Source organism: Balaenoptera borealis, assembly GCF_965194805.1.
Source record: "Balaenoptera borealis genome assembly, chromosome: X".
Lineage (NCBI taxonomy): Eukaryota > Metazoa > Chordata > Mammalia > Artiodactyla > Balaenopteridae > Balaenoptera > Balaenoptera borealis.
Genome location: NC_138881.1, coordinates 57,575,924 through 57,596,876, shown reverse-complemented (window position 1 = coordinate 57,596,876; position 20,953 = coordinate 57,575,924).

The window sequence follows — 20,953 nt, the reverse complement described above, 5'->3', positions numbered from 1 at the left end:
CTGGCTCCCGGCGGCGCCACAGGCGCCGGACGCCGACGCGGGGCTTTACTTAGTGCGCCTCTCGCTTCCGCCTCGCGTTCGCACCGCTGTGGCGGCCGCCGAGCGGCACGGCCCCTTGGCTCCCGCTGGCCATGCCCCCTCAGTCTGTCGCCATCTTCCGCTGTGCAGAGAACACCTTGAGAGCCCGTGTGCGAGTGTGTTTGGGGGGGAGTGGGGGCGGAGAAAGAGCCACGAAGAGGAGGAGGGAGCGGGACTGGGGCCCCGACTGCGCCTGCGCCTCAGGACTCCCCCCCCCCCGCCCCCCCGCCCCCCCAGCCGGCCGCAGCCTGTGCTGTTTGGGGACGTTTCCAGTCCACCCCCAACTCCATTCACTTCAGCGCCTCCGTTCATCCGCCCGCTCCCCGCGTGCACTCGCCGCACGCTGAGTCCCAGGCCCGGCGCTCCCCCTCCCCCGCCGACCCGGGCGCCCGCCTCCCTCCCCGAAGCAGCCGGTCGCTCCCCCTGAGGGCTAGGGGACTTCTGAGGGTGATTGTTAGAGGCAGAAGGCAGGAGGCACCTCCGTAGCGTCTCGCTGCCACCCTGGGTCGCCGCCCCCGTCCCCGTGACTAGGCGACGCTGGAGCCGGCTGCGGATCGGACCAGTCCCGTGTCCCTAACTCCGCTGTCGCCCTCACTGTCCTGCCCCAGGCCAAGGCGGCCCCTGGTGCTGAAGGACAGCTCCCGGCTTAGCTGCTGCAGAGGACAGAGCTTAGAGAGCGTCCTGGAGGGGGCAAGACAGTGGGCTAAGATGGGTAGTAGCGATGGGGTGTCGTTTCTGCCCTTAGTAAGATTTCCAGCAGCCTCTCCCCCGTCCTAGCTTCCTGGCTCCCCCTACAGGCTGCTGAGAATAGCTGAGCGAGAGTTAGGGAAGCTGCGCCGCCAGGATGGAACCATGTGCTTGGGGCCCTCACAGAGTCACATGGCACTAGGAACTCAGAGGTACAAACGTCCTGCTGCACCACTAACCTTGTTTGGATTCCACCAAATCTCAGACTGATCCGATCGCTTGCTTCCTTTTCCCATTCCCTCCCACCCCAGTAAGTCCCACCTCTAATTTTTGTTAATATTAAGAATACCAACAATAAAGTAGCCTTTGTTGAGCATATACTAGGTGCTAGATACTGCTCTAGGCACTTTACATTCATTATTTCATTTAATCTTCACAACAGCCTATTTACATAGGCACTGCTGTTATCTTCATTTACATATGAGGAAGCTGAGGTTTAGGGTGGTTAGGTTGCCTAAAGTCACACAGCTAATAACCAATGAGGCCAAGAGAGAAACGCAGGCAGTCTGGCTCTAGAGCTTTCCACACTCCAGTCAAGCCCTGGGAAGATGAATGGGTGGAAAATAGTCCTGCCTTCTAGGAAATTGTAGTCTTCATGAGGAATATACAGATGAGGCACATATGTTGGCTACTGGGAGAACTCGTGGACTGGAGACTTGGGTTCAGGTAATAGTTCTACCACTGCACATGCTTTGTGCCCTTGAGAGAGTCCTTTCTCTCTCTGAGTCTTGGTTTTCCCCTGAGTAACACGAGGGGATGCCCAGGGCTGTATGAGATCGGTGGGCATTGTTAGCATTACTCAGAGGTGGGCTGGGGTGGATGCATGAAAGCTCTCTGGAAGAAGGAGAATTTGAGCTGTTTCCTAAAGAAGTAGCAGAATTTGAGTGGGTGGGTGGGTGGGAAGGGCATTTCAGGTAATAGGATTGCAGGTGAAAAGTTTCAGGGATGAGGAGGAGCTTTGTATGGTTGCAAAGCCACGAGTGTGACAGTTTGGCTGTATTGGTGGTGAGAATTTGTGGGGAAGAGTAGAGGGATTTGAGACAAGGGACAAAACTGTCAGGCATTTGGGAGGCTTATTCATTATATTCCAAGCACTATGCTGGGGACTAGGTAGGAGCCTGAGGTGGATCAGACATGGTGCTGCCCTTGAGATGCTCACAGTTGAATTAGGGAGGCAGATATTTTAGAGAAGGAATTGTAACCCAGTATAGTAAGGATGATATGCAAGGGAGGAGAGGTCTCCCTCCGTAGAGAGAGGGACTGATCAACTCTGCCAGCGTCCCTCAGAGATGATTTTGCACATAGCCAACTGAGTTGGGGGCATTCATTCATTTATTTAGCAAACATCTACTGAGGACCTGTTATGTTCCAGACACTGTACTAGGCATCAGAGATATAGACATGAGTGAAATACATGTCTTGGGCTGCGGGAGTTTAGTCGAAGTCTTAAGAAATGAGTAAGAATTGGCTAGACAGATGGGAGAGAAGGTGGTGTGTGAAGGATGTCCCAGGCAGAGGGAATGTCATGTGTAAAGTCCCAGGAGCAAAGCCAAGAATGGCATGCTCAGAAACCTGCAAAGTAGTTCATTGTGACTACGTGTGAAATGGGAGCACTACCAAAAATGAGACTGACGATTTGGCAGGAGCCAAATCATGAAGGGCCCTGGGTGCCGTGCTAAGTAGTTTGGACTTTATCCCAAGGGTACTAAGAGCCATGGGAGAGGTTGAAAGGTTTTCAGCAGGAGGTGACACAATCAGATTTGTATTTTTAGAAGATTGATTTGGCTGCAGGATGGAGATTGTGTTGGGTGGGGCAGGGGGTGGGTCCGGGGGACTCGAGGCAGGGAAACTGGTTAGGAGACTGGTTAGTAGTCCAGGTAAGAGTTATTGAGGGCTGAACAAGGCCAGCAGCAGCAGGGGAGGAGAGAAGAAATGCACATGGAGGGAAATAACAGGGGTAGAACTGAAAGAAGCTAGGACAGGCCTAGATGTAAGGAATCAAGGAGTGACAGGGCCTGAAGAAGGAGGATGAAACTAAAGGGTTCAAATTAGTGACATGGGCACGACTGCCCCTGTGCACCTAGGAACCGTCTTTCCAGAGCCATTCTTTGTTTAGTCCTTGGAGGGTTCAGTGTTCTGTTTAACAAAGAAGGCTAATCGCCTACAGATACCTAGTTCACAGCTGATTGGCAGGACCACAGTGATTGACACCCTTGAGTGCCAATGAAAGAGCAGCCTGCCAGGCCTAGGCTATCAGCTCTGAGCACCTCTGGAGCTTTCTGTGAGAAGTCACTCAGGCAAGACTCCCTCCCTTCTCCCCAGCACAGACAGGGTGAAAAAGTGTCTCACAAAGGTCCATTTATCACAGGAACACAATATAACAATAACTTACCCACGCAGTACCCGCTGCACACAAAGGAGAAGTGGTAGCACACCAGGGGTCAGAGGAAGTTCTCTTTCTCCCGCTCTAGATGACACAGGAAATTGGGATGAGGGAAGGGAAAGCACTGGCCTCTAATTGGGCCCCAGGAACAGAATAGCCAGGTGGGGAGGGGGCTGCTGCTTCGCAGAGCTGGTGGACCCTGGCCAGCCTTCTTCCCAGCCCTTCCTCTCTACCTGCTCCCAGATCAGCAGGGGCTAAAGCCAGAGGGTAAAGGTGGGTCACTTCCGAGGGGACCCAGACTGCCCAAGAAGAGTGAGAGAGTGCTCTCAAACCAGGCAGCGGGGACGACAAGTTGGAGTAGAGGGAGGGAAAGGGTTTTTCCACAGTGAAATTCCGACAATTAGGCAGAAGTAAAAGTGGGATCCATTTAAAGAGACCAATGTGGTGACACAGGGAGCTTTCTGTTAAGCTCAGATCTTAAAAGGTCATGGGCAAAAGATGGAAATGAGAGCCCGTAATTAAGGGTGAATTTACATACCCGTAAGAAGAGTGTCAGGATGGCTAAAGCACAGCTTGAGCTGAAGCTTGTCAGGTTTTGCCAGATCCCACCCTCTGTCCCTTTCCTCCCTCCATAGTTGGAGTAATTTTCCTCCCAACTGCAGGCTATACCTGTCCTAAGGCGGGAAGGATTGAAGTCACCCCACCCTGCACACTAGAACTCAGGATCTAGTAGTCCCTTTGCCACAGGTCTGAGTCTGATCTCAAGTTTCCACTGAGGCTGTCTCATTGTTCAGTCCTGATCCCTGGCCTTGTCTCATGTTCTGTGTCTGAGTCCCCCAGTCAGAGACCCGGCCTGACCACCAGTCACCTGTCAAGGCCTAGGCCCAGTCATGCTCTTTTAGTACACCATCTAGGGAGAGAGTCCTGACCCCAAGCCCCGACCCAGTTGCTGAGGCCTGATGTCTTACTGATGGACTCCTCTGATCCTGCTGCCCACTTGTATTTATAAATGTTTAGATGCCTCTAGTCATGTTTGCCCTCCATTTGGATCCCCAGTTTTCCTATATTATAACCCTATGTCAGTTAGGTGTGCTTTGGGCTGCAAATAATAGACAACTCTACAACCACAGCTTAAATAGATAGATGTTTCTTTGTCTTATGCAACAAAAGTTCCCTGAGTACATGGTCCAGGGATGGAAGAACAGTTCAACAATGCCATCAAGACCCTGGCTTATCATCTCCACCATCCTTAGGGTCAGCTTTCATCTATTTGCTTTTAGCCTCATGTTCACAAGACGGCTGCTGCAGCTCTGGGCCTCCTGTCTGTATTATAGACAGAAAGAAGGGGAAACAGCCACAGGGCAAGATGGCTAAGGACAATGGACCTTCTAGAGAGACTTTGCTTTTTTAGTCAGAATGGAACACTTTCCCCAGTGATATCTACCTGCATCTCTTTGACTAGAACTGTGTCATATGGACACTCTTAGCTACAGAGGAAGCTGGGAAATCCAATACTTTTAGCTGGCAAATTGCTGCTCTGAGCAAAGTTGGGATTCTGTAAGTGAGCAAGAAAGAGAGATCCTTACTAAGCAGGCAACTGGAAGCATCTGCCATGAACCCCAACCACCAGCTGGTTGCCTGGACTACATTTCCTTTATTACTAAACCCTGCAGATACTTGGCTTTGACTGCTGGACTTGACTTCCTCACAGCAACTACAGCTGGTTTGTTCCACTAGCACAGGATAGAAGAGACCTGCCTGGTTTAACAATAGCACATGTGAGAAAGACCTTGATTTGATTGTAAAGTCAATGCGAGCCAACAGAGTGATGATACTGCCAAAAGAGGTAATTCGATTTTAGGCTGCATTAATAGAAGTATAGAACCAGAACAAGAGAAAAGGTGGTTCTGCCCTTCTCTACACTTGTCACATCCCACCTGGAGCACTGTGCTCCATCCTGGACATCCCATTTAAATAAGGATACAATGACAAAGTGCAAGGTGTCCAAAGGTGAGTCACTAGGCTGGTGCATCAGCAGCCACATCATGTGAGGAACACTTGAAAGACCTGGGCTTATTTGGTCTGGAGGTAAACAGGCCCAGAGAAGGAAGGGTCGGAAGTAATTATTCAAGTTAGCGTTCAGAGCCAGGGATATTACAGCAAGCAGGGTAGTATCAAGTGATTAAGTGGGAGAGAGAATCAATAACAATAAAAACAAACATTTATATAGTGCTTGGTATGTACCAGGTACTGTTCTAAGCGTTTACATATATTAAGTCACTTAATCCTCTAGGACAGCGAGATAGGAACTGTTATTGTCTCCATTTTTCCAGATGAAGACAGACAGGTTAAGTCACTTGCCTAAGGTCACACAGTTAGCAAGTGGCTGAGGTAGAATTTGAACACAGATATTCATGCTCACCTTACCTCCTCTTGGAAGAGGGTTGGCGATTCTGGGTAATTGCCTAGATTTGAACACCAGAGAGCATTTGCAGCTTGCTTGATTGTTCAGCTGTGGTGAGTAAGTTGGCACAGATGGGGCAGAGAGATATAGGGCCCCATTTTAAGACCTCTAACTCAGGGGATTCCTCTTAGATACTTTGATACCTTCTCAGTCCAAACCAAGAGAAGTAAATGTTCACATCTTAGCCCACCTTGGGCTTTCCCTCTCGCTTCCAATTTCTAGTGTGAGGAATCCAACCTCAATCCTAGGTAACTGACAGAGTGACCTCACCCTAGACTCTTCCACTCTAGGCTGAAAATGTAGAGATGGCCAGCCACCTCTGGGGTCACCACTACCCTAGGGCCTGCAGCTCTTGCAGCTGCTACCAACCCAGGCCAAGAGAGCTGGTTTTCTGGCCACCAGGCCCAGAGTCTGATAACTCCTCAAAGATACTAGGACTAAATCCACCCTGACCCACATTTCCCAAAGTCATCAGTTCACTCCCACAGTGTAAGCCTCACCTCCACCCTCCCACTGATTTTCACATTGCTATCAGAGTAGTGATAGTACTACTATCCAATCCATCCTTCCAGTTTTTCTCCACCTTCCCGAGTCTTCCACCAGAGCCCTCTTGACCAGCTGCTCCCTAATCAGCATTCTCAACTTCTTTTACCTAACAGAAACCTAGTTCTACCCAGAGGGCTCTGTTTCCCCTGCTGCCTTCTTATGTGAAGGCTGCTTGTTTTCTTGTCCAGTATTTTAGGGTCAGGAGGTAGGGTAGGTGTCTTCCTTGCTCCCCACTACTACTTCTAGACCATTTGTCTTCCTCCCTCTTGCAAAAACTACAGCTCTTTTGAGACTCACATCATATTGATATATCACTCAATCCTGTTCATTGCTGTCATGTACAGACCTCCTGGTCATATCCTCCATAGTGAGTTGAAGTCCTAACCCCCATTACCTGTGAAGGTGACCTTATTTGGAAATAGGACCTTTGTAAATGTAATAAAGTTAAGAGAAGGTCATACTGGATTAGGGTGGGTCCCTGACTGGTGTCCTTATAAGACAAGGGACATTTGGACACAGAGACAGGCACAGAGGGAAGACGGCCATGTGATGACACAGGCAGATAGTGGAGTGATGGGTCTACAGGGCAAGTCAAAGGATGCCAAGGATTGTTGACAATCACCAGAAACTAGGAGAGGTGCATGGGATAGATCCCCCTTAGGGCCCCTGGAAGGAATCAACTCTTCCAACACCTTGATTTAGCACTTCTGGCCTCCAGAACTATTAGAGAATAAATTTCTGTTGTTTTAAGCAAACCATTTTGTGGTAATTTGTTAGAGCAGCCCTAGGAAATGAATACATGCTCTTTCTCAATGACGACTTTGGTTTCTGTCTCACTGGCTTTCATTCTCCCCACTGCAAGTCCTGCCATCATCCTAAGAGACTTCAGTGTCCATGTCGATGATTCAGCCATCACTTGGACCTCCTGCTTCCTAAACATCCTCATCTCTTTCACTCCACCTGAGCCACCTACCTCCATTGTCACAAACTGGATCTGCTCCACTATAAATCAGCAATCTCAGTTGAGCCTTCAATACTGTTTCATAATCCTACTAGGTACTAAATTGTTTTAGTATCTCTCACTCTCCAGAATGACAATTTCAAATCTTCTCCACTCTTTTCTTAAACCTCCAAACCTTGTGTCTCCTCTCTCTCTCTCCCATAGCAGATGACTATGAGAGATAACCTCATCATTTACTTTATCAAAAGATTGAAGCATCAGGCAGGGCCTCTACTTCCCACATTACCTCATCAACATCCTCTGTAGGACTTTCCTCCTGTAATGGTGGGGGAGGTGTCTCTTTTTCTCAGAGGGCAATTCCTTCCACTGGTGTTTGTAGCCTATCCCCTCCCTCCTTCTCACACTATTAACAATCCCTTTTCTCTCCTATGTATTCAACCTCTTTCTCTCAACTACACCCTATCAGTAGCAGGTAAAACAGTCTCTACCATCTTAAAAATAATGTCACCCTCAACTCCACACCCTCCTGCAATTATCAGTCATTCTTCTCCCCTGCCAAAATAAACTCAAAAGAGTTGTCTACATTAACTCCTCAGTCTACTCCAAACATGCTTCCTCCCCATCACTACCCTGAAAGTGCTTTCACTCAGGTCACCAATGACCTTCATGACATTAAATTCAAAGAATTCTTTCAATCATTATCTTACTTGACATCTCAGTGGCATTTGACATTATTGACTGCTTCCTCTTTATTGAGACATTTTCTTCCGTTAGCCTCTTTGTTCTTCTCCTACCTCTCTGAGAATGCCTTATTAGTTTCCTTTGGGGGCTCATTTTTCTCTAACTGGCTTTTCAATGTTGGAGTTCCTCAAATTGCATTATCTTCTCCCCTTATACTCTTTCACTAGGAAATCTTGTCTATGATCATGTTATGTATCCCATATTTATATCTCTACTGAGATGACTGAAACACAACTCAAGTTCAATACACCGAAGACCAAACCTAGGATCTCCTCCTTGAGATCTGGTTCTTTACCAGTGTCCCCTTTTTTGCAGTGAATGGAATCTCCAACTATCCAGTTATGCAATTCAGAAACCTAGGAGTTATTCTCAGCAACCCCTCTCCCTCATATCCAATCCATCACTAAGTTCTGTTTTACCTCTTAAAAGTTTCTTAGTCCATCCACATCTTTCCAATGACAGTGCCAGCCACCACCCTTGTCTACTTTGCAGTCATCTCTCATTTTATCTATTACAGTAGACTGTTCTTCACATATCCATGCTGGCTTCTCTCCAACCCAGAGTGATGTTTTCAAAAGTTAAATCTGATTGTGTTATCATCTTGTATAACAATTCTCCAATAATTTCCTATGACTCCTAAAAGAATAAAGAACTATTTTTTTTAAATTGTTATTTTATTTTATTTATTTGTTTATTTTTAATTTTTGGCTGTGTTGGGTCTTCGTTTCTGTGTGAGGGCTTTCTCTAGTTGCGGCGAGCAGGGGCCACTCTTCATCACGGTGCGCGGGCCTCTCACTATCGCGGCCTCTCTTGTTGCGGAGCACAGACTCCAGACGCGCAGGCTCAGCAGTTGTGGCTCATGGGCCCAGTTGCTCCGCGGCATGTGGGATCTTCCCAGACCAGGGCTTGAACCCGTGTCCCCTGCATTGGCAGGCATGTGGGATCTTCCCAGACCAGGGCTTGAACCCGTGTCCCCTGCATTGGCAGGCGGATTCTCAACCACTGTGCCACCAGGGAAGCCCAAGAATAAAGAACTGTTAATGTGGCCTATGAGATCCTGTAAGATCTTGTCTAAACTTACATCTCTAGCCTCAGCTCACATCACTTTCTCCCTCATGCTCTATGCTCCAGCCATGGTGGCCTTCTTTTAGTTCCAAATATACCATTCATTGTTGGCCACAGGGCCTTTGCACATGCTTTTTCCACTTACTGGAACACTCTCTCTACTTCCCACCTCCATCTGTTTTGCTTGGCTAATCCTACTTAATACTCAGATCTTAGTTCTAGCATTACTTCCTCAAGGAAGGTTTTCTAGACCAGTCCATCTAGGATAGGTCAGGTTCCTTTGTTATATCTCTCAAAGAAATGTCTTCCTTTCTTCACAGTACTTATCTCAGTTGGGCTTCACCCTTATTTGTATGATTCCTTGGTTTATTACTGTCTCAACCACTACACTCCAAACTTCATCAGAGCAGGAGCCATGTCTGTTTTTTTTCTCCCTGTTTATCTAGCAGCAAGTGTAGTGCTTAACATATAGATGGTCAGTATTTGTTGAATGAATGAATGAATGAATGAGTAAGCAAGTGGATGAATAGACACTTCAAGTGAGACCATCCCCTCCCCATTACAGGGATGTGGCCTTGCTCTAACAGATCTGCTAGCATGACTGTGTTTTAATACCAAACATGAACCACACAATGTAGAAACAGAGGGTCTTTCCCTTGTAGTTGCCTCCAGAGGTACTAAATTCTCCTCAGTGAAGGTATCTAAGCAGAAGCTGAATGACTTTCTTGTAGTTAAATAGCTATAAGAAGGCTAGATGACATAAAATTTTTGCCATCCAGGGCTTTATGATTCTAGGGTTTGGTACACAGAAAGGGTAGCTTGAACAAAGAGGATTCAGACACCCTCTGGGATGGAAAAAGGAAAAGACATGGAAGAAACCACTTTAGGATCCTAGCCCCATTGACACCACATTCATTTCCTTCCCTCTCCAAAGAAGTTCTCTTCTAGTCCATATTTGGGAGGACCAGCATTTTTTTCTACATTGAGGATTGCTATGGGCAGTGGATAGAGATTCTTTAACTTCCAAGGCTCTCCCAGTTCTGTCATTCGCTGGCAACCTTGCTTCCAATTTTCATCTTTCCTGCTTAAATTTAAAGCTATTTCCTCATGCTTCTCATAGTAAGGATGGAAGTACACTGTCCCAGCTATATCCAAAGAGTTCTTAATAAAGGTTATTGTTTTGGGCTGGATATAAGTCCCCACATTTCACAGTACAGAGAATTGAGGTGCCATCTGTTATACTGTATGTGGGCTATTCTTGTTATTCGGATGTTAAGGGCCTTGTAAGGTTGAGCTGTTGTTAGACTGTAGGGGTCAAAGCCATGCCTCTCAGTGTAGGGGACTGGCTCTCACCTAAACTGTGGGTTAATAAATGGTATCAATCATAACCTTGAGGATCACCTGAGAAAGAAGTATATTTGTCAGAGAGGGAACCAGGGCTGAGGAGGAGGTCTCTAGGACGTCTGGGAATCAGGTTTCTGTAATATTGGCTGGGAGGGAACCTAGCCCTCAAATACTTCCTCACTGAAGTTGCAGGTGAGAAGTGACCACCCTGTGAACACAGGCCAGGGATAGAGAGGGAAGGGACCAGGCCTCTGACCCTTTGGAGCCTGGATGTAGTACAGACAGTGTGTCAGTCCCAGAGAAGGGTTAGCCATGGTTGGCTCAGAGATGTTGCTGTGGAAGCTGAGCTATTTGGGTTTCTGTCATCGCCCCATGCTTCCCCCAGAGTGCTTCAGGAAGCTCTTTGTGCAAATGCTTCCTGCTGCCTCTGCCGTGCCCAGGAAAAACCAAAGATTGGCTTCGTTGCCCTCATAGGCCAGAGTGTTAAAAAGAGAGTGGCACATGCCTGGAGCTGGGTATGTGGCAGTAGGGTCAATAAGAAAGAGGCAGAGCCCTACCATGGGGCCCACTATAAGGGTCCTGGGAGTGAGAACTTCCCTCCTGCATACTCTCCTTCCCAAGGTCTTCTTTGCTCCAGTCTGAGAGACTCCATGTTCTATTTTGCTAAAGGAGTGACAGTGGTAAGGTCAGAGTGAGACCTAGGGCCCTAAGGAGAAAGGGGAGATTTAATAGACCAGAGTTGGGAGGCAACCACAGCCTCTTCCCTATGGAGATTCTCTTTTCAGTACAATGGGTTTCCCATAATGAGGGAAGTGGTTTCTTTATTCACTGGGTAGTTTCTCATGGGTCAACAAGAAACCTATCTATAGAGACAGAAGTAGATTTTCCAGTTGGCATTGGGCAGATGGGGTCCGTCCAGCACTGCTCTTTAGATCTTCTCTGGAGCCAGCCCCCTAGGCTGGGCAAGGCCTTGGTCAAAAGAAAGGCTCCTGGTCTGGGATCTGGTGTAGATTGCTTGTGAAGACCAGAAAGCCCCTCTTTGCAGCTTCCTGCCTCATCAAGCCATAGGGAGCTGCCTAGTGAAGGTGGTGAAAGGCAGGCCCAGGGAGCAAGGAAGGGCCTCCATCCTCCACAACTCAATACCAAGTTACTGTCTGCCTCACCTTCTGCCACCAGCAGAGCTGAATATAGAAGGGAACTGAGTGGAGGTGGTAAAGCAGCAGAACTGGGCTGAGCAGTAGAGTCCAAGTTTCCCTGGATGCTGGTCCATCCGTGATCTGGAGCTCTGATGGAAGGAAGGCCTGGGTTTCCTAGACTTGGGCTTCCCCCTCAGTCCCTCCCACAACCTGCTCCTGTACCGCTTCTGGCTAGGGGCCCACACCCTGGCATATGCTGCACTTTGGCTCTGTAGCTGTCCTGTCCCCTGGAGGGTCTGTGATTCTCCTCCTTAGTTTTGGGGCATGGTACGGTGATCTAAAAGTTGCCTCTTTCAGCTGGCCTTGTGGGCTCTAGTCTATGGCTCCCACCTTCTTTGGGAAGCAGCACTTTGGTAGTAAAAACAGTACAGACACTGGAGTCAGGCAGGCCTGGTTTTGCCTCCCAGCCCAGTACAAGCCATCAGAGCCTATCAGTTTCCCTATCAGCAAAATGGGAAAAATAGCTACTTCATAAGGTTGTTGTGTAGATAAAATGTCATGATGGCTCTAAAGTGTCTGCTACATGGCCCTTAGTATGTATTAGTCCACCTTGAACTGTTCCTTGTAGGACAAGGTAGGCGTTCCCTTTTCGTCTCTCATCGTGTCTTTATTCTGTTGCTTGAGACACATTCACTAGCAGGTTATTAAGTCTGGTCCTCAGCTAACAAGAAATTCTCAGAGGGAACAATTTCTGTGTATAGCAGAGGCTTGTGGGCTGGGTGCTTGTCTTTATGCCCCTCAGGGCAAACATCCTCCGAGATCCAGAGAAAGGGAGTCTCCGTGCCCTTGCTGCTCAGGTATGAGTGGGACAAATGTGTGTGAGGGGGTGTTAGGGGGAAGTGATTCCCACCCTCAGGATAAAGAATGCAGAGGGAGAAAGCCCCACAGACCTTCTAGTGGCTATCTCAGAAAGGAGTCAGGAGATAGAGCCCAACATCTTCATTCTCAATCTCCTCAATCTGGGAACTTTGGAAGATGGAAGCTTCGCCATTTTATGTTCGTTCCACTGTAACAATTCACCAAACCTAGGATGTGCAACGTGTTGCTTTTGTTACTTCTTTTCTGTTTTGCCTTGGTGGTAGTCGACAGAGCTCTCTACCTGAGGGTTATCTTTGGATTTAGTTTTGGGGGAGTGCCAGGATGACTTTATCTCACTCTTTAGCCAGCCCAAAGGAGAGTTGTGCCCCACCTAAAGGGATGAGTGCCAATGGCAGCTTTACAGAGGAAAGGAAAGGAGGCTGAATCCCTATGTCTTCAGGAAGGAAGCCAGTGGATCTCTTGGAGTTGGTATGAACTTCACACATGGTCTGGGAGCTTAGGAGGAAAAGCACGTGAGGCTTCTGCAAGGTATCCCTCAGGGAAGCTCAGTGCTTTCACAGGTTGATCTAAACTCACATCTGGGCCTGTTTATTCTATCAGCTATGTAGCCTCTTGAGTGGATGCCCTTTGAGGCTCTGATATGTCAGTTATCAGTCTCTCTCTTCCTGTTCTGAAGTCTGAGCTCACCTCTAGACTCTTCCAATAAGGACCTATTTTTCAAGGAGTGCTTCTGGCTTTCAGCTCATTTGTGGGATGTGGATGGCCAATGTCTTCTGAGTTTAGTAACTAATTAAGACTCACCCTCTTCCCCAAGAAATCACTGATGATTCACCCTTTTGGTGTACCCAAGGGGAGGGTGAAACTCTTCTCAGAGTCCCTAAATTGCCTTCTTATAATATCTGGGTACCTTAAATTTATGGACCATAAAAGTAAAAAGATGGCTTTTCCGAGCCAGAGAAACCAACGTGGTAGACATGGAGAAAAGCCATTGCTACAGTGATCTGGGGGTGAAGTTGAGGCAGCTGTTCTGAGCAAGAGTTCTTCTAGGCTGGCAAAGCTCAGCCTAGAGTATCAAAAGTGGGAGAATGTTTCTATGTGTGAGTCAGTTAGGGAGGGAAAGATTTCTGTGCACAGACATAGTAAGGACTGAACTAAATTATATGCAAAGAACGGTCCTCCTCCTTTACTATGCTTTGAACTTCTCTATTGTGGTATTTTGGGTCCCCAAGCCTGTTCCAGTGTTCTGGAGCCTTTCATCTTCTCTGACTTCTCTGGTTGCTCTTTGGACCGCCTCCACCCTCTACATTGGGTTTCATATGAATTGGGCTTCAGGGAGGTAATGCTGCCTAGGACTGAGCTGCCTCGGATTGAGCTGACCCAGCATGACTCCGTGCACAGGAGCAAACAGATTCTAACCCAGGAGTTCTGAGTCTAGGCTAAGGGTTCTGTAAATTGGCCTCTGCTGCCCACCCCCCATGGTAACTGAGGTTACTTTTCCTCACCTGAGGTGACTTGTGAAAAAAGGCTGTCAGACCTCCAAATTACTGGCCACTTTCCCCAGCCCCTTATAGCTACCTCGACCCTCTCTGCAGTGTTGTCATGAATATAGCTCTCTCTTGGGACAGGGGAAAGACACAACTTGGTCAAGTCCTGAGACTGGTAAGGTTCAGGCCATCACTGAGAGGGGCTGCTGCCCACTTTGGCCTGTATCCAGACCCCCCCCACACACATCAGGGCTCTTTTAGGGATGTGGGAAGTGAATGGAGAAAGAAGGTGTTCAAGACACTGGGAATGGGATACTTTCTCTCAGAGCATGCTCAGTCTCAAAATCACCAGCCTGAAGGCCCCTAAGATCCCTGAGCACCCATCTCAAAGTCTAAGAGCATGAGTCTTCCCAAGTATGCCTTGAAGTTAACTCAGGAGCCATGACTTAGCTTCTATCGTTCTTTGCCAGGTAGCTCTGGCAGGTCAGACATGGCCCAGAGCCCAGCTGGCCCACCTTTCACCCTCTGGGCTATGCACACCTTTGGACATTAGGGCGTGGATGGAAGAGGAAGCAGGCTCTTGATCTGATGCAAAAGATGTAGGCTTCTCTGTGGACCCCAGGGAAACGTCCCATTGCTCTCAGAGAGAGTACTACTCTACCTACTGAGCCAGAAAATGAGTTCAAGGCCAAGCCTGACCAGCCAGACAAGTTTGGAGGGTTTATGCCTCTCTGATTATGAGCTGGCAGAGTAAGGATACCACTGGCATCCCACCTCCCAGCTTAAGAATTAGGTGGGGAGAGGGCTCCTAGAAATAGATCTAGCAACTTTCATCCTGGGCTCTAAGGCCATCCCTCAGCATGCTGGGAAACCGCTGCTCATCTTCACTTCTGGCTCCTTCCTTCAGGTATTCCTTATACAAATCCTTCCTGTATCCAAGACCCTTAACCCCATCCCAGAGGCAGAGCTTGACCTATCTAGGGGCAAAGTTAGAAATCTGAAGTCATAATAATAAAGACCTCTAGATGCTTTATATGTATTATTTCATTAATCCTCATAAAAACCTTGTGAAAGAGGAATCATAATTCTTTTATACAGATCCATAAACCAAGGCTCGGAGAGGTGAGATTGCCAGAGTCTCACAGACAGGTCTTGGCGGACTATCTGGCTTTTAAGCCAGGATTCTTATAGAATATCACTCTGCCACCTTTTGTTATTTTAGATCCCTTCCTCTTCCTTACTCTTTATATCCTACTAAATGCCAAATTTATAGATTCTACTTTATAAATAGCTTCTATATCTGCTCCCTCCCCTCTCCCTTTCTCTCCCTCCTCTCTTCCTTTCTCTTGTTTCCTATATTCTCTCTTGTAATTGAAATAAAATTTGCATACAGTGAAATGCACATATCTCAAATGTTATAACTCAGTAAGTTTTTATGAATGTGTACATTGTATTTTTACCACTTTAAATCAAAATATAAAACATTTTTATCACACTTGAAAGTTCTCTAATTTGCACTTTCAGTTAATCCTTGATCCCCATAGGCAACCATGGATATATTTTGTTAGTATTCTAGAATTTCATATAATGGAATAACACAGTATACACTTTTTAGGATTCTACTTATTTTGGTCATATAATGTTTTTATATTCTACACGTTGTGTGTATCAGATATTGATACTTTATCCCCCCCCTTTTTTGGTAACAGCTTTATTGAGATATAATTCACATACTATACAGTTTACCCATAGAACTGTTCACTGGTTTTTAGCATATTTTAAGTATATTCACAGTCATGCAACCATCACCACATCGATTTTAGAACATTTTCATTAATCCAAAAAGAAACCCCAAATCCCTTTGCCATCACCCTTCAGCTCCCCCCACCCCTGCCCCCAGCCCTAAACAACCATTAATCTATTCTGTGTCTCTATAGATTTGCCTATTATGAACATTTCATACAAATGGAATAATATGTTTTTATTGTGACTGACATCTTTCACTTAGCATAATGTTTTCAAGGCTCATTCATGTTTAGCATGTATCAGTAAGTACTTCATTTCTTTTTATGGCCAAATAATATTTCATTGTATGGATATACAACATTTTGTTCATCCTTTCTTCAACTGATGGACATTGGGTTTGTTCCCACCCTTTGGCTAACATGAATAATGCTGCTATGAATATGCATGTACAAGTCTTTGTGTGGACATGTTTTCATTTTTCTTGTTTCATATGGTAACCCCATGTTTACATTTAGAGTAACTGCCAAACTGGGAATGTCTTAATTTTTCCTTCATTTTTGAAAAATAGTTTTGCCATGTATGTTTCTTGGTTGATAATTTTTGTTTCTTTCAGCACTTTGAATATGTCATCCCCACTGCCTTATAGTCTTCATTGTTGTTGATTAGAAGTTAGCTGCTAATCTTATTAGGGCCCCTAGCATGTGATGATTTGTTTTTCTCTTGCTGCTTTCAAGATTTTCTCCTTGTCTTTGTCATTCAACATTTTGACTATGATGTATCTGGGTGTGGCTCTCTTTGTCTTTATTGTACTTGGAGTTTATCAAGCTTTTCAGTGTGTAAGTTAATGTTTTTCATCAAATTTGGGAATTTTTCAGTCATTACCTCTTTGAGTATTTTTCTGTGCTTTTCTCTCTGTCCTTTCCTTCTGGTAGTCCCATTACCTGTATGTTGCTGTATTTAATGATGTCTCACACTTCTCTGAGGCCCTGTTAATTTTTTCTTCTTCCTTTTTTCTCTCTGTTTTTCAGATTGTATAATCTCTAATGATTTATCTTCAAGTTCACAGATTTTTTCTACCAGCTCTAATTACTCTTAAACCCCTGTAGTGAATTTTAAAGTTCCAGTTATTATATTTTTAGCTCCAGGATTTCCATTTGGTTCTCTTAAAAAATAATTCCTATCTCTTTATTGATATTTTCTATTTGATGAGACATTGCCATCATAGCTTACTTTACTTTTTAAATCTTAGTTTCCTTTAGTTCTTTGAACATATCTATAATAGCTGTTTTAAAATCTGTCTGCTAAGTCTGACATCTGGGCTTCTCTACAGGCAGTTTGTATTGCCTACTTTATTTCCTGTTTATGGGTCACACTTTCCTGTTGTTTGCACATCTTGTATTTTTTTTGAAAACTGAATATTTTAGATAATATATTGTAGCAACCCTGGATACTGATTCCCCTGGTCCCTTGGGGGCTCGTTTTTATTGTTGTTTGCTTGTTTTCTTGGTTATGGTTTAGTGACTTGGCTGGACTATTTCAGTGATATCTGTTTCACCCACAGTATGCTGCCTATTCTGTCACTCCTCAGAGGCACAGCCTTGGGCAAGTGCATAGTCTCCTTGAATGCCTGGGCTGGTCTTCCTCTGCCGGTATCCCACCCAGTTGTTAGCCTCAACTAATTGCTAGCTGATTTGTCTGTTGTTTGTGATGATGGCCTGGGGGTATGAATCACTCCATGGTCTAATCTGATTAAAGTAGATTCCCTTTGTAGAAACAGAGTGTTAACCAATGTTTGGGGCTGCTCAGATCCCACATAGGCTCTGTGTCTTTCTGTTAAACTTCTAGGTGGTATACCATTTTGCTTGTTGCTTTGAGTATTCTGGAGCTACTAACCTCCTTTTAATTGTTCACAATCAAGGTCTCCATTGTTTTGAACAACACTCTCAGGCGTGAACTTCCCCATACTCTATTCCAAATAATGTCAGTTCCTTTGAAGAGGGCTACAGAGCTCTCTGTTTAAAAAAATTTTTTTTCTTTCAGTTTTAGTGAGATATAATTGACATGCAGCACTATATAAGTTTAAGGTATACAACATAACGATTTGATTTACATGCATCATAAAATTATTACCACAATAAGTTTAGTGAACATTCATCACCTCATATAGATACAAAAATAAGAAATAAAAAAAGATGTTTTCCTTGTGATTAGAACTGTTAGGATTAACTCTCTTAACAACTTTCAACTATAATATACAGCAGTGCTAATTATATTTATCATATTGTACACTACATCCCTAGTACTCATTTATCTTATAACTAGGAGTTTGTACCTTTGGACTGCCTTCATCCAATTTCCTGTCTCCCCACTCCCTGCATCTGGTAACCACAAATCTGATCTCTTTTTCTACGAGTTTTTTTGTTTGTTTTTGAAGTATAATTGACCTATAACATTGTTTGTTCCTGTTATGCAACATAGTTATTTGATATTTCTGTACATTTCAAAATGATCACCATGATAAATCTAGTTAGCATATATCATTATACAAAGATATTACATATTTATTGACTATATTCCCACACTATATATTTCATACCTGTGACTCATTTATTTTGCAGTTGGAAGTTTGTACCTCTTAATCTCCCTCACTTTTTTCTCTCCTCTTCTCACTGCCCTCCCCTCTAGCAACCACCTGTTTGTTCTCTGAATCTATGACTCTGTTTCTGTTTTGTTATGTTTGTTCATTTGTTTTGTTTATTAGATTCCACATATAAGTGAAATCATACAGTATTTGTCTTTGTCTGATTTATTTAACTTAGCATAATACCCTTTAGGTCCATCCATGTTGTTGCAAATGGCAAGATTTCATTTTTTTGTGACTGAGTAATATTCCATTGTGTGTATATCTACCTATCTATTTATCTATCTCACATCTTTATCCATTCATCTATTGATGGGCACTTAGGTCGCTTCCAATATCTTGGCTATTATAAATAATGCTGCAATGAACATAGGGGTGCGTATATCTTTTCTAATTAGTGGTTTCATTTTCTTCACATAAATACCCAGGAATGGAATTGCTGGATTGTATGGTAGCTCTATTTTTAACTTTTATGAGGAACCTTCATACTATTTTCCATGGTGGCTGCACCAATTTACATTCCCACCAACAGTGTACGAAGGTTCCCTTTTCTCCACATTCTTGCCAACGTTTGTTATTTGTTGTCTTTTTGATGACAGCCATTCTGACAGGTATGACATGATATCTTATTGTGGTTTTGATTTGCACTTCCCTGATGATTAGTGATGTTGAGCATCTTTTCATGTGCCTGTTGGCTAGCTATATGAATTCTTAGGGTTTTTTTCCTTTGCGTTTTTAAAAAAATGTATTTATTTTATTTTTTTTAAATGTATTTATTTTATTTTTTTGGCTGTGTTGGGTCTTAGTTGCGGCATGTGGGATCTTCGTTGTGGCATGTGGGATCTTTCATTGTGGTGCACGGGCAAGCTTCTCTCTAGTTGTGGCATGCAGGCTTAGTTGCCCTGCGGCATGTGGGATCTTAGTTCCCCAACAAGGGATCAAACCCACGTCCTCTGCATTGGAAGGCGGATTCTTAACCACTGGACCACTAGGGAAGTCCCCCTATGAATTCTTTGGAAAAATATCTGTTCAGGTCTTCTGTCCGTTTTTTAACCAGGCTATTTGCTTCTTTGATGTTGAGTTGTTGTATGAGTTCTTTGTATATTTTGGATATTAACCCCTTATCAGATTTATCATTTGAAATGATTTTCTCCCATTCAGTAGGTGGCCTTTTCATTTTGTTGATAGTTTTCTTCACTGTGCAAAAGCTTTTTAGTTTGATATAGTCCCATTTGTTTATTTTTGCTTTTGTTTCCCTTCCCTGAGGAGACATATGCCCCAAAATATTACTAAGACCAGTGTCAAAGAGCATACTGCCTATGTTTTCTTCTAGAAGTTTTATGGTTTCAGGTCTTACAGTTAAGTCCTCAATCCATTTTGAGTTTATTTTTGTGCATAGTGTGAGAGAGTAGTCCAGTTTGATTCTTTTGCATTTAGCTGTCCAGTTTTCCCAACACCATTTATTGAAGAGGCTGTCTTTTCCCCATTGTATATTCTTGACTGCTTTGTTGTAGATTAATTTCCCATGTAAGTGTGAGTTCTCTGTTCTTATGGTCTGTCTCTCTCTTGGGCAGAAACTCTGTGTCCTTATACAGGAGTTAGGGGTGTGGGCACTGGCCTGATTCTTCTGCTACTGTGACACTACTACTCTATGAGCAGGGCTCACAGCTGAGACAGTAGTCCCTTTTGAACTTGCCCCTTTACCCTGTAAACAAGCTGGAACAAGGGCATTTGAGACCGAACTTTCTCAGCCTGTCATGCCTGGAGTCAAGCTTCTGCCTTATCAATGGAGATTGGGTTGGGGAAAGGAGACTGGTCCTCTTGGCAGTGTTTGCCCAAAGTAGAGCTTCTGAAATATGAATCTTGGAGGAATGAGAGATGCTGTTGACTTGCCCCTCCAAAGATGAAACCATAGTGCCAGACTGGGAGCTAGATGAAGAGAGAGGCTTGTCTTCTTGGACACACGTGACTGGTGTAGGAGCTGGGGTGTTGATAAGGAAGTGTGTCATGACTCAAAGGCCACAGACTCTGTCACACCTTTTTTCGAATAGATGTTTCTCCATTTGGTGTATACCTTTAGAACAGTTTCCAGAGACTTTAAATGGTTGTTTTAAAAATAATTTTCATCATTGAGATTGTTGTTTCTCTGGGGAGAGAGCTCGCAGCATTCCTCATGCTGCAATTCTGGAAGTTGATATCCTTTATTCCTTTTTATTGCTGAATAATATTCCATAATATTATCATGTACCCTCTACCCAGTTTTCCCCAAGGGTGACAGCTTGCTAAACTATAGTACAACATCATAACCATGGTATTAACATTGTTATAACCCACCAATTTTCTTCAGCTTTCCTCAGTTTTGCTTGTATTCATGTGTGTGTGTGTGTGTCTGTCTGTCTGTCTGTATGTGTATGTGTTTAATTCTATGCTGTTTTATCACACGTGTAGGTTCATGTATTCACCTCCAAAGTTAAGACATGGAACAGTTCCATTACCATGAGGATCTCTTATGTTTTCCTTTTATAAACATACCCACCACCCTCCTACTTCCATGCCTCTCCCTAATTCCTGATGACCACTAATCTGTTTTTTAACTCAATAATTTCATCATTTCAAAAGTGCTATATAGATGGAATCCTACAGTAAGTAACCTTGCAGGGTTAACTTTCTTTTCACTCAACATAATTCCTGCAGATTTATCTAAGTAGTTGTTTTTATCAATAGTTTGTTTCTTTTTA